Raw genomic sequence first — 13,693 nt, 5'->3', positions numbered from 1 at the left:
CCCGATTCTAGACCAGAAGGTGGTGGCTCTAGTAATTGATTTATATGCAAAATACATACTGATCAAGAATCACACACACCTTTAATCCCAGCACCCGTGAGGCAGAGACAAGTGGGCCTATGTGAGTTCAAAACCACTGGGTCTACATAGTGAGTTCCAGGACACACAGAGCTACAGTGAGACCTTGTTTTCAAAAAAAGAAAGAAAAGAAAAAAGGAAAGAGAGAGAGTGTGAGGTGGTGGTAGCATATGCTTTAATCCCAGTACTCTGGAGGAGACAGAGGCAGGAGGATCCCAGAGTTCAAGGCCATCTTGGCCTATAGAGAAAGTTCCAGGACAGCCAGGGCTACACAGAGAAAGCTTGTCTCAAAAAAAAAAATCAAAACAAAACAAAAACATACGTATGAATACCTCTGTACTATTTTTGTGAAGAGTTGGTGAATCCAGATGAACATGAAAACTTTGTAAATTGCAAAGCACGGGGCTAATGTCAGTATCCTAGCATCATAAGCCAGTAAACTCAATCACAGTCTCATCAGCTCCATTACAAATTTTCATGTTCTTCACAATGTGCAACTTCTGCTTCTGGCTTGATTACAGGAAATCAAGCATTCTCTACAATCTTCCTTCCAAATATTTGGGAGGGGTGGAGGGATAATCCCTAGGAATGGTATTCTTCAGATTCTGTGAGGCAGCCAATGTGACCCCAGATCCTGACAGCTCCCCAGAGGATCTGTGAAAAACATTTAATCAGTGTAGAAAATGCCACAGCCAGTGTGGGACAGAACCACCATGGCTCCTAGAATCCAGGAGGAAGGAAACAGTGCTTTCTATGTTAGACTTAGCTCTCAGGGAGGATTTTTACAGCATGAATGCATAAACCTGAAGCAGTACAATCACCAGTGACCTAAGACCTGTCTTCCAGTATTCATCCAAGCCTGCAGGGAGGTTGGGATAAGAAAGACCCTGACTGTCTCCGTGCATCAGGCACTAGTTCTAGCATTCAAATCTGGAAGGAGTGTGCTGCTGGAATTTAACTGATACAAGCCAGGTTTCAGTGCATAAAAAGCCCTGCATTGAAGCATTGTCCAAGCTAAAATGTCAATAGCACTGGTATTCTGAAATCCCAAAGTGACTTGTTTATTAGATGATTTTTTTTTTCTTTTTATGATTTGGCCTCTTTTTAATCTATCCTTCTTTACCAAGCATTCTTCCTTATGTCTAAACTCCAATATGGATAGAACTCAAGTCTAGAGCCAAATCCTTGACTTTTATGTAACTCAGCAGATTGAAAAATAGTTACACAATCTTTTCCTAAGTCTCTTGCATGACATGACACATCCAAGCCCCCACTTCTGCCCATTCACATCATTACATTGGAGGCAAACAATCATAGGTTCTTCAATTCAAAAAACAGTTGGTGAATACTTAGTATACAGTTGTCAAAGTACTGCCTAAATATGCAGTTGATTGACAGTGTCCCTATTCCTATGGAGCTTTCAGTGTGGAGAAAGAATAAATGGACACCCTGAGAGAAAAGAGACACAGAGACATCCAGGAGCAAAAAGCTGAGTATAACCCTCTGAAGAAGCAATATTCAAGCTGAAGTCTGCCAAAGACCTAGACATTAGTATAGTGAAGAAAAAGAGAAAGATTGTACATAAAAACACTTACATGACCCCTGAGAAAGTACATGGGAGATCTGGCCCCACCCCTTATCTTCCATACAGTGGAGTGTACAAGGGAGAGAAGACCTTCCCCCCCACCCCTCACCACGTGTAGTGGGTGGGAGAGCTGGTCCTGAGGTCATGAGAGTGGGAGAATTGGCACTGTACCTCACCCAGGCAGCACAGTAGAGCTGACCCTCTTGGCAGGGGCACAAGTGAGCCAGTCAGGAGGGTGTGAGAGCAGGAGAACCGACCCCACCCTCCTTGTCTGCCATTGGAGGCATGGGTGAGGAAAAGATGCCCTCCCCAGACCCCCTTCCCCTTGCCACCTACAGCAGGCAGGAGAGCTGGCCCTGGGGTCACAAGATGGGAAGAGCTGGTCCTACCCCTCACCAGCTGCAGCATATGGGAGAGCGGGCCCTGCACCTCACCTGTGATGTACACTAGAGCTAACCCTATAGGCAGGGCACAGGTGAGCCGGTCCTGTGGACATGAGAGCAGGAGAAAAGCACCTGCCCCCTCCCTCATATGCCAAGTGGTAGTATGGGTGCAGAAAATATGCCCCCCACCCCTTGCCAACTGCAACAGGCAGAAGAGCAGGCCTCAGGGGCATGAGAATGGAAGAGCTGGCCCTATCCCTCACCAATTGGAGCAACTGAAAGAGTGGGCTCTCTTAGGGTTTCTATTGCTGCAACAAAACACCATGACCAAAAAGCAAGTTGGAGAGGAAAGAACTGATTTGCCTTTTACTTTAGCTTTGCTGTTCATCACTGAAGGAAGTCAGGACAGGAACTCAAACAGGACAAGAGCTGATGCAGAGGCCATTATGGAGGGCTGCTTACTGGCTTGCTTCCCATAGCTTACTCAGCCCACTTTCCTATAGAACCCAGGACCACCAGCCCAGGGATAGCACCACCCACCATGGGCTGGACTCTCCCCCATTGATCACTAAATGAGAAAATGCCTTACAGCTGGATCTCAAAGCGGCGTTTTCTCAACTGAGGCTCCTTCCTCCGATGACTCCAGCCTGTGTCAACTTGACACATAAACCATCCAGTACACGGGTCATACACCTTGCCTGGGCAAAACAGTAGAGCTTGCCCCTGGTGAGGTGAGTGCAGAACAGCCAGACTCAAGGGCATGAGAACCAGAGAACTGGCCCTGCTCCTTGCTGCCTGCTGCATTGGGTGAACTAGCTGAGGCAGTGCTGACAGTGAGGGAAAGCTGGTGGGCTGACCAACCCAGCAACCAGGGCTGAGTCAACCCACCCTAATATCTACCTCATCTATGAACTGCTGGAGTATGTGAAAGGGCCAAATTTGCAGATCCAAAGCTACAGGATCTCCATGACACAGGACAACAGGATATCCAGGAGGAGTCCCAATGAGGGTAGCAGAAGCCAGAGGCCTCGAACCAGACCAAGGATCCATTGCAATGAACACTTACAAGTAAGGATGTATGGAATAAGGGGTAGACTCTGTGACTCACTGGGCCATACTACAGCTGCCATGACAGGATTTTGTTTGTTTATTTGGTTGTTTGGTTGATTGATTTGAGGTTTTTGTTTTGTTTTGTTTTTATTTTTTATTTTTTTGGCTATACTTTTAAATTTTGTTTTGTTTTGTGGGGGGAGGACACAAGGGCAGAGGGCAGAGACAAGAGGACAGGGAGATTAGTGTGACTGGGATGCATGATGTGAAATCCACAAATAATCAATAAAAAGTTAAAAAAAATAGTATTTTTCTTTAAAAAAAAAAAACTTGTGTGAAAAAAAGAAAAGAAGAGATTGGCACCCAGTAGAAGAAGTAAAAGGATGTATGACTACAAAAGAACTCCCTGCTGCTGTGCGGATGGCGGGCTGAGGAGTCAATGCAGTGAGAGATGCCTGGGGAAGACACATGGCAGGCTAGGAGCCCAATAGTGCTGGAGTAGGTCCTGTAAGGCAAGAATGGAGATAAAGCCAAAAGCTCTAAGACGTTCTGATTTCTGAAGCTAAAGTCTATGTTAAGTGATAAGCAGAAGCTGAGGTAATTTGGGAAAATAAATATCACTCTGAACAACTTCTCAGAATTACAGCTTCTCAAAATGTCAGCACTCACTTTTTTTCCTCAGCATTCCTATTGGGGAGGAATTATACACATTGTGGGTATCTTTCCCTATATTGCAGTTGGAATCTTCTGTTCTTCATCAGTTGGTAGAAATATTGACTGTTTTTATTTATTTACTTTTTTCTTAACAAAGATGTACAGAGAGGAGGAATGAATTTTCACTTTTTCTAGAGCTATTCATTACTGTCTCTGATCAGTACCAAGTCTTCTTGAAGTCAGGATGACCAACAGCACACCATGGCCAATGTCTTAAGATTTTTTTCTCTGTTTTAGTAAGGGTGTCTATAGCTGTAATGAAACATTGTGACCAAAAAGCAAGTTGGTGAAGAAAGGGATTATTTGACTTATACTTCCATGTTATAGTTCATCATCAAAGGAAGTCAGGACAGGAACTCGAATAGGGCAGGAACCTAGAAAGAAGCAAGAGCTGATGTAGAAATCATAAATGGTGCTGCTTCTTACTGGCTTGTTCAACCTGATTTCTTATAGAACCCAGAATCATCTTCATAAGGGTGGCCCCATCCACAATGGGCTGAGCCCACCCACATCAATTGCTAATTAAGAAAATGCCTCACAAGGCTGTCTGTCTTCCCAATCTTCTGGAGGCATTTTCTCAATTGAGGATCTCTTCTATCTGATGACTCTAGCTTGTGTCAAGCTGACATAAAACTATCCAGGACCCAATGATTATCTTGGGGCTGGGAAAGTCCTCCAGATATTTAAGCAATCTTAAATCCATGGTGAGCCCTGTCAGAGGCCTTTCCTTCCAGAAAGACCCTGGTGACCTTACTTTTAGGGATGAGAGCACTGTTGGGGAATTGTACTGATGGGTTCCATCTCATGGAATGTGCCTCCAACCCAATCAGATATTCATTACCCTCACACACTTTGTGCCACTTATTGTACCAACACATGTTCCAGACAGGTAGATCTGTGACTGAAGATGAAGAGTTTACAGCTGTGTTGGTGTTTATCTTTCTCCTTTGGTAACATGCAGAGTACCCTCCTGTACCATGAACACTAGTTCATAGGAATGAGGACTCTAGGTAGGCACCAGCTTGACTTCTCCACTTTCAGCGAATTGGGTAGGGGTTGTCTTCAATAACAGGGCCTTAACATTAGGAGACAAGGTAAGACTCGGGAGTCTGAACTTACAGGAAAGTCAGCTCATATACTATCATTATCAAGGATGTCAACTGTCATTTCTTCAGATGGCACCTTCACATGCCAATGCCATTGTCATCCAGGCAAGAAGGCTTGAAAGGCATGAGGCCAGATTTGTAAAATGAGATTATACCTCAAGCAGAGATGATCAACTTGAAAACAGCTGAGCCCTCAGAGTAAAAGGTCATGGTGTTTCTTCACGGCAACCCCAAGACACCATGCGTATGAACACTTTGCGCAATGGTGGATGGCAGGAGGAAAAGGAGAAAATAAGTTTTGCATGGAGACTGAAGAGACTTTCAGGAGCCTTGGTAACTCTCTGTGCTGCAAAGCCCTCCATGGAATCATCAGAGTTGGTTAACTGCACTTAGGGAAACAAAGAGAATGCTAACAGAACATTTCAAAGACAATATGTGCATCATCATTTATTTAAAAGAATAATCAAGTGACATAAATTTTCCTTGTGGAGTCTTTTTTTTTGTTATAAAGTTATCCCCAAGGAGTGAGCTTTCAAATAGGAAAATACTTCCTTAAAGTTGTATAGCTTTAGTTTTGGCATTTATAGCCAAGCTCCAGAAGTATCTCTTGGTCAATGCTGGAAGCCTGCCCTTTGAATGTCCTTGAAGAGAATCCAGGCATCAAGGCACCTTGATGGGTGAAAAACCAAATGAAATGTGATATGACCCCACCTCTGCATCCTGGCAGCTCCTTTTAAAGATTCATGAGTACAGACTGAAGTTGGTAAGCAGTAGAAGCCTCATGTTCATGATCAAGATCCCCACTCCAAGAATACAGTTTAAACCTCCAAAGACCTGGCCCAAAACATCCCTTTATACATTATGAAATTCTGCAAAAATAATTTCCCATAGCTAATTTTTAAATGGGTTATACTTCGTTCTGTTCATCTTAGAGTGAAAGAACGCATACTACAACCTGACCCTGGTAAGAAAGAATCATTATTCCAATCCCCTTCTCTCTCACCCAGTAAATCAACTCACATATCTTTCCTGTACACTTGATTGCTGTGAAATGTGTTGCTCTGATTGATTGATAAGTAAAATGCTGATTGGCCAGGAGCCAGGCAGGAAGTATAGTGTAGGAAGGATAAGCAGAGAGGAGAATTCTGGGAAGTAGAAGGCTGAGTCAGGAGACGCTGCAGTTGCTGCTGCCATGAGAAGCAAGATGTGAAGGCAGAACTGGGAAAAGGTACCAAGCCATGTGGCTAAACATAAATAAGAATTATGGGTTAATTTAAGTGTAAGATCTAGCTAGCAAGAAGCCTGAGCCATTAGGCCAAACAGTTTTCATTAATATAAGCGTCTGTGTGTTTATTTGGGTCTGAGCAGCTGGGAGCCAGGTGGGACCAGGAAAACTTCTGAGTACACTTGATGGTGGATGGAAGATGCCATGTTCAGGGTCCTTGAGTCATGAGGAGAGGGAGGGCATGAGATAATTATATCAATGGATGGCATGTGATATTTGTCACTAGCAAAGCCTCTTTATTCATATTGCTCTAGGAGCCCTCAACAGTTCTTTCTGTTGGTGATATCAAGAGTTGTTTTTGTTTTTTGTTTTTGTTTTGTTTTGTTTTTAGAACTTAGGAAGGATTCAAATAAGTACAAGCAATAAATAGTATATAAAATCAGGAGGAATTATTGTGACATGGAGTTGCAGTTAGAACAGAAACAAAACTCACTTCACAAATATTTGTATGCCTTAAAAGAATCATATAAATCCAAATGGGTGTAATAAATGGACTTATGGATTGATATCTAATTGGAGAAGAGGAAGGAGTCATAAGGAAGCAGTGGAGCATTTTTGGTGGTAGACATACTGGCAATAGCAATCTAGCTCATCAACAACAAACCAAAGAATATTGTCAGAGACTATTTGTTTAATACAAACACTGCCTAAGATTAGAAAGGGTCCTCCAAAATTGATTGTTTTTAATATTTACATAAACCTGAAGCCACAAAGGAAAAATACAATGTTCTCAGTAATAAAATCAGGATTTTGATCAACATACAAGAAAAAAGAGTGTAATATCTTTGAATTTTTCTGTAGTCAGGAATATTACAAAGTACTGTAAAAGGGTAATCAGAGAGCTATTGTTCCAAAGAATATATGGAATCAGGTGTGTGTGTAATCCCAGGATTTCTGAGAATGAGTCAGAAGAACCTCGAATTCAAGGTCACTTTGGGCTATACAGTGAGTTGGAGGCCAGACCAGACTAAATAGAAAGATCTTGTCTCAAAAATGAAACAAACTGAACATTTGAAAAATATTATAGATATCTTTCAGGTAATTAAATAATAAATATAATACAATATTTTCTAAATTATATTTTGTTTTTAACATAGGTTATAGAGGTATCTTTCTTATTTTCATATAAATTTCTTTTTTACAGAATTTTATATTCCTACATTTCTATTTGTTTTATTAGAGAAGACTCCAATTATTTAAGTTTGGGCCTCACAAAACTTAGTAGTTGGACCAATGAGATGGCTCAGCAAGTAAAATCCTTGCCACATAAACCTGGAAATCTGAGTTCAATCCCCAGATCCCATGGTGAAAGGAGGGGACCAGAAAGTCATATTCTAATGTTTGCAAGTGCACCATGGTACACGCATACCTCAATCTCAAACACATGTGCACATACAACCACGAAAAACCCACACACTTGCACACAGACACACACATTAAAATACACAATAATAATACAGAGTGTAAGTTAAAACAGTTCTGATTCATTCGAGGATAGGAAAAGAGAAATTCTTGGCTACAGTTGTGTTGTGAGAAAGTAACAGAGCCAGGACTCAAAGCCAGTATCAGTATTTTTCTTACTCCACCATCTTCTCTCTGCTCCTAGGGTATTGACACATGAAATAAAATTCACACATTTCCTTTAAGGATACAAAAATAAAACAAGATGGACTATTTAAAAAAATTGAAAATAACTACTCAGGTTTCTAAAGAGGGATTCAAGAAGGCTGATAGAACACCACCTGTATTTTCCCTCTGGGGCCTGTGTATAAAGAAAAAGATACAATTAGCAGCCATATTCCAGGCTACAACCTCAGACTTGAATGCAGTCATAGTAAGGAAAGATGAATCACATCAGGAACAATCTGGACACGTAAGTAAAGTTGTCCTGAGCACCTACTACGTACCGGACACTACCATCTGCGGTTGCCTTTATCCACATGAAACACTTATCCCTTTTCTAGGAATAAGCAAACAAACTCAGAAGCAATTTGTCTGGTCTCCCAGAGATTGTTAAGAGATAGTACAAACTATGATGCCAGGTCTTCTCTGCCTCAAAATCATCTCCAGGTCTCCAGGGAGAGTGTTTCCAATGGAACAAGTGTGAGATTCTTAAAAACATAACTTCCAGTCAGGAGAATGCTTACTATACTAGGAATCCTCTTTTCTTTGTCCCATGAATGTCCAAGTAGTCAGGGGGCTCTACTGCCAGCCAAGGCGAATAGATGGGAACAAATGCTTCCTGTGACTGGCTCTCAGATGTGAGGTGATTGCTGCCAACCTCATTGGAGACCAAAACACGGGAGCACCAAATAACAAAGGAGGCATCAAATGACAAGGGCAGCCCTGGTGTCCATGAGCCATGTGATAGTGAGCAAGTTGGGTCCCAATGGCAGTTCTTCGCTTTCGCACTCAGCTAGCTTGGAGTGCAGGATTCCTTCAAAAGTTTGGTAGCAACTTGTTTCCCCTTATTCTGAGAGTCTCTAGCTCAGTAGTTCTCAACTTTCCTGATGCTGCAACCCTTTGATACAGTTCCTCATAGTGTGATGAGCCCCACCTATAACATTTTTTTTTCTGTTGCTACTTCATAACTGTGATTTTGCTACTGTTATGGATTGTAATGTAAATATCTGATATGCTGGATGGTCTTAGTCAACCCCTGTGAAAGGGTCTTTTGACCCACAAAGGGGTCAAGATCCACAGGTTGAGAACCTCTGCTCTAGAGACTCTTTAGCACTGTGCTTTCTTAGTTTGCCTCCTCCTACTTCAGTATTTCTCTTGTGGTAGGAAGGGTTGTGGAGGAGGAGGATTATGTGCGCAGTCAATGTCAGGTGTCTTCCACAGCCACTCTCCCCCTTATTTTTTTTTTTTTTTTTTTTTTTTGGAGATGAGGCTCTCATGAACTTGGAGCTCACTGGTCAGGCTAGACTGGCTAGCCAGCAAACTCCAGGGATCCACCTGTCCCTTTCTTCCCAGTACTGGGATTACAGACATACACCAATGCATTTGCCTTTTTACATGGGTGCTGGTGATCTGAACTAGGTCTTTACATGGTAATCTCCTTAAAGACTGAGCGAATCCCTCCAGCCCAGCCGGCTCTGCCCTCTTCTGTGGTGGTGAGAGCAAGTTAGCAGAACTCATATTGCCAGTGCTTAAAATTAGGCTGATGGACATCAATGATTCTTCTTAGTAGGGACTCCTTGCAGTGATAGTCCTTAAGGCTCCTCAAGATGCCATTCAGGCCATTCATACTCTCTGTACACTCTCTCCAGAGGAGCAGATAGCCAGCAGTGCTCCAATCCCAGGTCATATGATGGTGACTCCCAGAAGCATATTGCCAGGGTTTCATATAAAACTGAACACCTTACAGGCATCTAAAGCTCATATCCAAAACAAAGCCATGTGTCTCATACCAGTCTGCCTCTAGTTGAGTATTGTCTACTACAATGAATGGTGTCTCTCTCCACACAGATTGCCCCTGTAAGAAATGGGTGTCATCTCACTCTTGTCCTTCTTCTCTCTTGTGTCTACTCTACTACCAAATTCTACCACTTCTATCTTCTGTCTTTCGAATCCAAACTCATCCATTATCTCTACTCCTTAGTTTATCTTTACTCAGATCTTTTCCGTCTCTCCTGTTGTCTCCATTTCTGCTTTATCTGTACTTTCTCCCGTCACCCTGGCTATGAGCTTTAACAGAACTATGCTTCTCCAAGAATGTTTCCTAATACACAATACTGTCATAATCATTTGCTTAATGATCTACAAGAACAGGCCCTTATTCAGTATGTGTCACAGGCTTCTTAGGTTACAACCAGTTTCATCTTGGGTATTTCAAAAGAAACTGGAGAGTCATTTACATTTTCAATAATTGTTTATTAGTGAGGAAATTCCATGGAGTCTAGCCAATAATCAAAGGGATTTATTCTGGGTTAACTCACAATAAGCATAAAGGAGTTGGTCGAGAGATCTAGGAGGGGTGGGGCACAGTCCATCTCGGTTCTCTGGAGAACTCTGCCTTGATCTGCAGCACCAGCATGCAACACCCAAGACCACAAAGTAGCCAAGGGAGCGAGCACATACGCATGCCAGGTCGTAAGGGGCCCCTGGGCCACACCCTGCGTGGTGGGGGGGGGGGGCAGGTACCTAGCAGTTACCTGCTGCCTGCTAGGGGCAGTACTTCAGGGGTAAAGCATAGACAACTACCCTTAGAGTTTATGAGTTAATAAAGCCAAAGAGATGAGCATATTTTCTGTTGTCCATGCTCTACATCAATTGCTAAGGTGTAGTACACTTGTGTCTGTGTTAATACACTGACGTATTAGTTACAGCACTGTGGCAGTGATTCAGTTCTGTAGCATGGTCCTGATTCAGTTCTGCAGCATAGTCCTTCATGGTACTTAGTTTTTATGTTCCTCATAAGCAATTGCAACAGACTCTGATCTTTGTGTTATTGTTGCTGTTTTTATTATTGTTTGCTCTTTGAAACAATGTCTCACTCTATCTCCTAAGCTATTATGGTTGCACTATGCAGCTTAAATTGACCTTAAATTCATGGTGATCTCCTGCCTTCAACTTCTGAATGCTGGAATTATAGTCATGGGTCACCACACCCAGTACAACTCCATTTTCTGTTTGATTGTGGATTTGTTTTCAAGCATCTCCCTCCTCTTCTCTTTAGCCACATTGCACAGGCAGAAAAGAAGCCCCCCTGACTTCACTTTCTCTTTTGATGCCAAGTGGAAAACTTGAAGTGTTCCCCCATCCCTTACCCTCAAGCATTGTAAGCCATGCTCCTTAGCACTGAAGGTCTGAGCAGCTTAAACCCACTAGCTCTATCTCAAAATAAAAAAGCAATCATCTATGAGGCCGAGGCAGGAGAATCCTGACTTTGAGGCCAATCTGTGCTACACAGCAAGGTCTTGACTCGAGGAGAGTAACTTTGTTAGTGTATGCCATCTCAACAGCTTTGATTTTCCAACCAAATTTTGTGGGGGAATCTCTCCTATTTTGCAAGGAAAGTATATAATTCCAAAGACCTACCTTAAACATGCTTACTCAGAGAGGTACATGGAATAACCTCATTGCTACAACAGTTCATTGTCATCTTCAAATCATTCAGTTTTCAGTACATTCACATTTGCCGTTCCTATATAGCCAATAATAGATTTCCATTAATTAAATTTCAAACAAAATGAAAATTGTGAGAAGGAACAATCTAGGAAAATCTATAGACAGTGTCCCAGAGATTAGGACTAAATTTCACTGGTTTTTTTTTTTTACCTCTACCGTATAACTTGTGTGGTAGGTGCTATTGTGCTATCTACATTCATGAATCAAAACTGTGAGCATTAGAGAGATTTAAAACATTCTTCAAGGTTATGGAGGTTATCAATCAGAAAAGAAGAAATCTAGAACTCAGATTTGGGCCAGCTTCAATACTTGAGCTAGCAACCACGGTGTTTGCTGCCCACCTCAAGAGTTTCCTGGAAGCCAGGCCTGGAGAATCAAGCCTTTGTCAATGCTAAATATCAGTGACTCTAGTGGGAGGCCACAGAGTCACAGGTTAAGTCCTGCTCCCTCCAGGAAACTAAACCCTGCCTCTGGGAGCCCTGCATATTTTCATTTGTGTGATATACAGCTGATGTTCAATGGTGACCTCTTGCCTAAAAGCAGGCCTCTACTTCAGAAGTCATCAAATGGAACACGTGACTCACATGTGACCATGTACAAGATTAGAAGTCAGTAGTTCTGGGTCCTATCATGACTCTTCTCAGAAGCTCAGTGACTGCTGCAAGTCATTTAGCCATTTATCCTAAATGCTTTTACTTCCTTGAGGTAAAACAGGGTAAGGAATAAACAAATTAAGAGCTGTGAAATAACAGACATGAATAATTGATTCCAATCAGAGAAGAAAAATATCCTGCATCATGGTACTCAATCTTCATAACTCCTGCAGCATAGGATTGCTGTTTTTAACCTTTATTTTATTTAAGCACACAGAAATATACTCACAAAGCTAGTACATGGTAAATGGGCTCACATGTACGTCTTTCTGGATCACATAGTTTCTAATCTATTATTTTCCTACTCTAGCAGACATGAAAAAAATATGTTGTATCTATAAGATACAAAGTAGATACAAAAGGTTTGGCAAGCCATTTATCATTAACAAAAAATCCCAAGCAAAGGTTAAAGTAAACCCAATAGAGGATGTGGCCTTCAAGGTGGTACAGGAGCCAGACGGAAGTATGAGAATCTTTACCAGGAGCCATCTTAAGCCAGCAGGATCACCTGAGCTGTAGCCAAAACTAATTCAATAATCAGTGTTTGAGAAACTATATGAAGGTTCAAGTTCAGCTGCAAAGCAAGATACCCTGAGATGAGATCAGGAACAAGTTGGGAAGAGAAGTGTAAAGTTAACAGCTTCACTTTCAGAGGGTCAGCAGCCAATGAATGTCCACTGGTTTAGGGGGAGATCAGCATTTTAAAGCTCATGTTTTCATGGAAAATGAGAAAAGAGAAGATGCTCTTTCTCAGGCTCAGTCCTTGAAGCATCATCAAGAGGTTTGTTCCTCAGCCCTGTACTCACTGCAACTCATTAAAGATAGACAGGAGGAAGGTCATGTCAGGACAACACCATGGCCCATCGTTCAGAGTCCCACAGCTAGAATTAACATTTGATGCTCAATTTACCATAAAATTTGAAAGCAACTCTATGGTCATTTTTACTTGTTTTTGCCAATGCTTAGCCATGTTCCTATGGTGTTGTTGATGATGCAAATCCCAGTGGACACCATGGCCTTAGTAACACTCCTGGACTGGGTTGAACCTAATGCAACTATTTACAAAGTTGAAGTTAGAGACACTTGAGAGACAAGGGAATGTGACTTCCAAGAGCCTTAATTGACACACAGCCCTTGGATTCCAGACAAGAAAACCCTACAGGGAGGTTTTTGCTCTGTAGGGGGAATGGAGAAATGTCTGGGACCTGCTCCAAGCCTAGGGGAACTTGGAAAGATCCAGAGGATGATGAAAGTTCATTCCTTTCCATCTCCTGCCCAAGCCCCAAGACAGCATGGACTTTAGGAGCCAAGGTCAGCAAAGCAAGGACTTGTCCCCCCGACAGAGTCAAGCAGGAGGGGCTGCTTTTATTGGGTAGATTTTCTGAATTCAGGATGACATTTCCTTCTCTTTACTTGTACTTTTGTGAGGCAAAGGGTCTGTTCTGATGGACCCAAATCACTTGAAGGAGAAAGAAAAGAAATACCAAGTATCATGGGATACATCCATAATTAGAACACCCTAGGAGGCTCCCCTAAATATGTGGAATGTTTTCCCCCATGCTCACTGAAACCTTGTGACTTTGTTCTTTGTGTATTCTTCATTGTTATCCTGAGAAAGTAGAGCAATACAAATGATTGCTGTTTTTCCAATTTATAATGAAAATAGTGACAGAAAATAGTGACCAAGAAATACAACAATGAAACTG

This window comes from Peromyscus leucopus, chromosome 1, assembly GCF_004664715.2.
Source record: "Peromyscus leucopus breed LL Stock chromosome 1, UCI_PerLeu_2.1, whole genome shotgun sequence".
NCBI classification, from domain to species: domain Eukaryota; kingdom Metazoa; phylum Chordata; class Mammalia; order Rodentia; family Cricetidae; genus Peromyscus; species Peromyscus leucopus.
Note: the sequence above shows the minus strand (reverse complement) of the source record.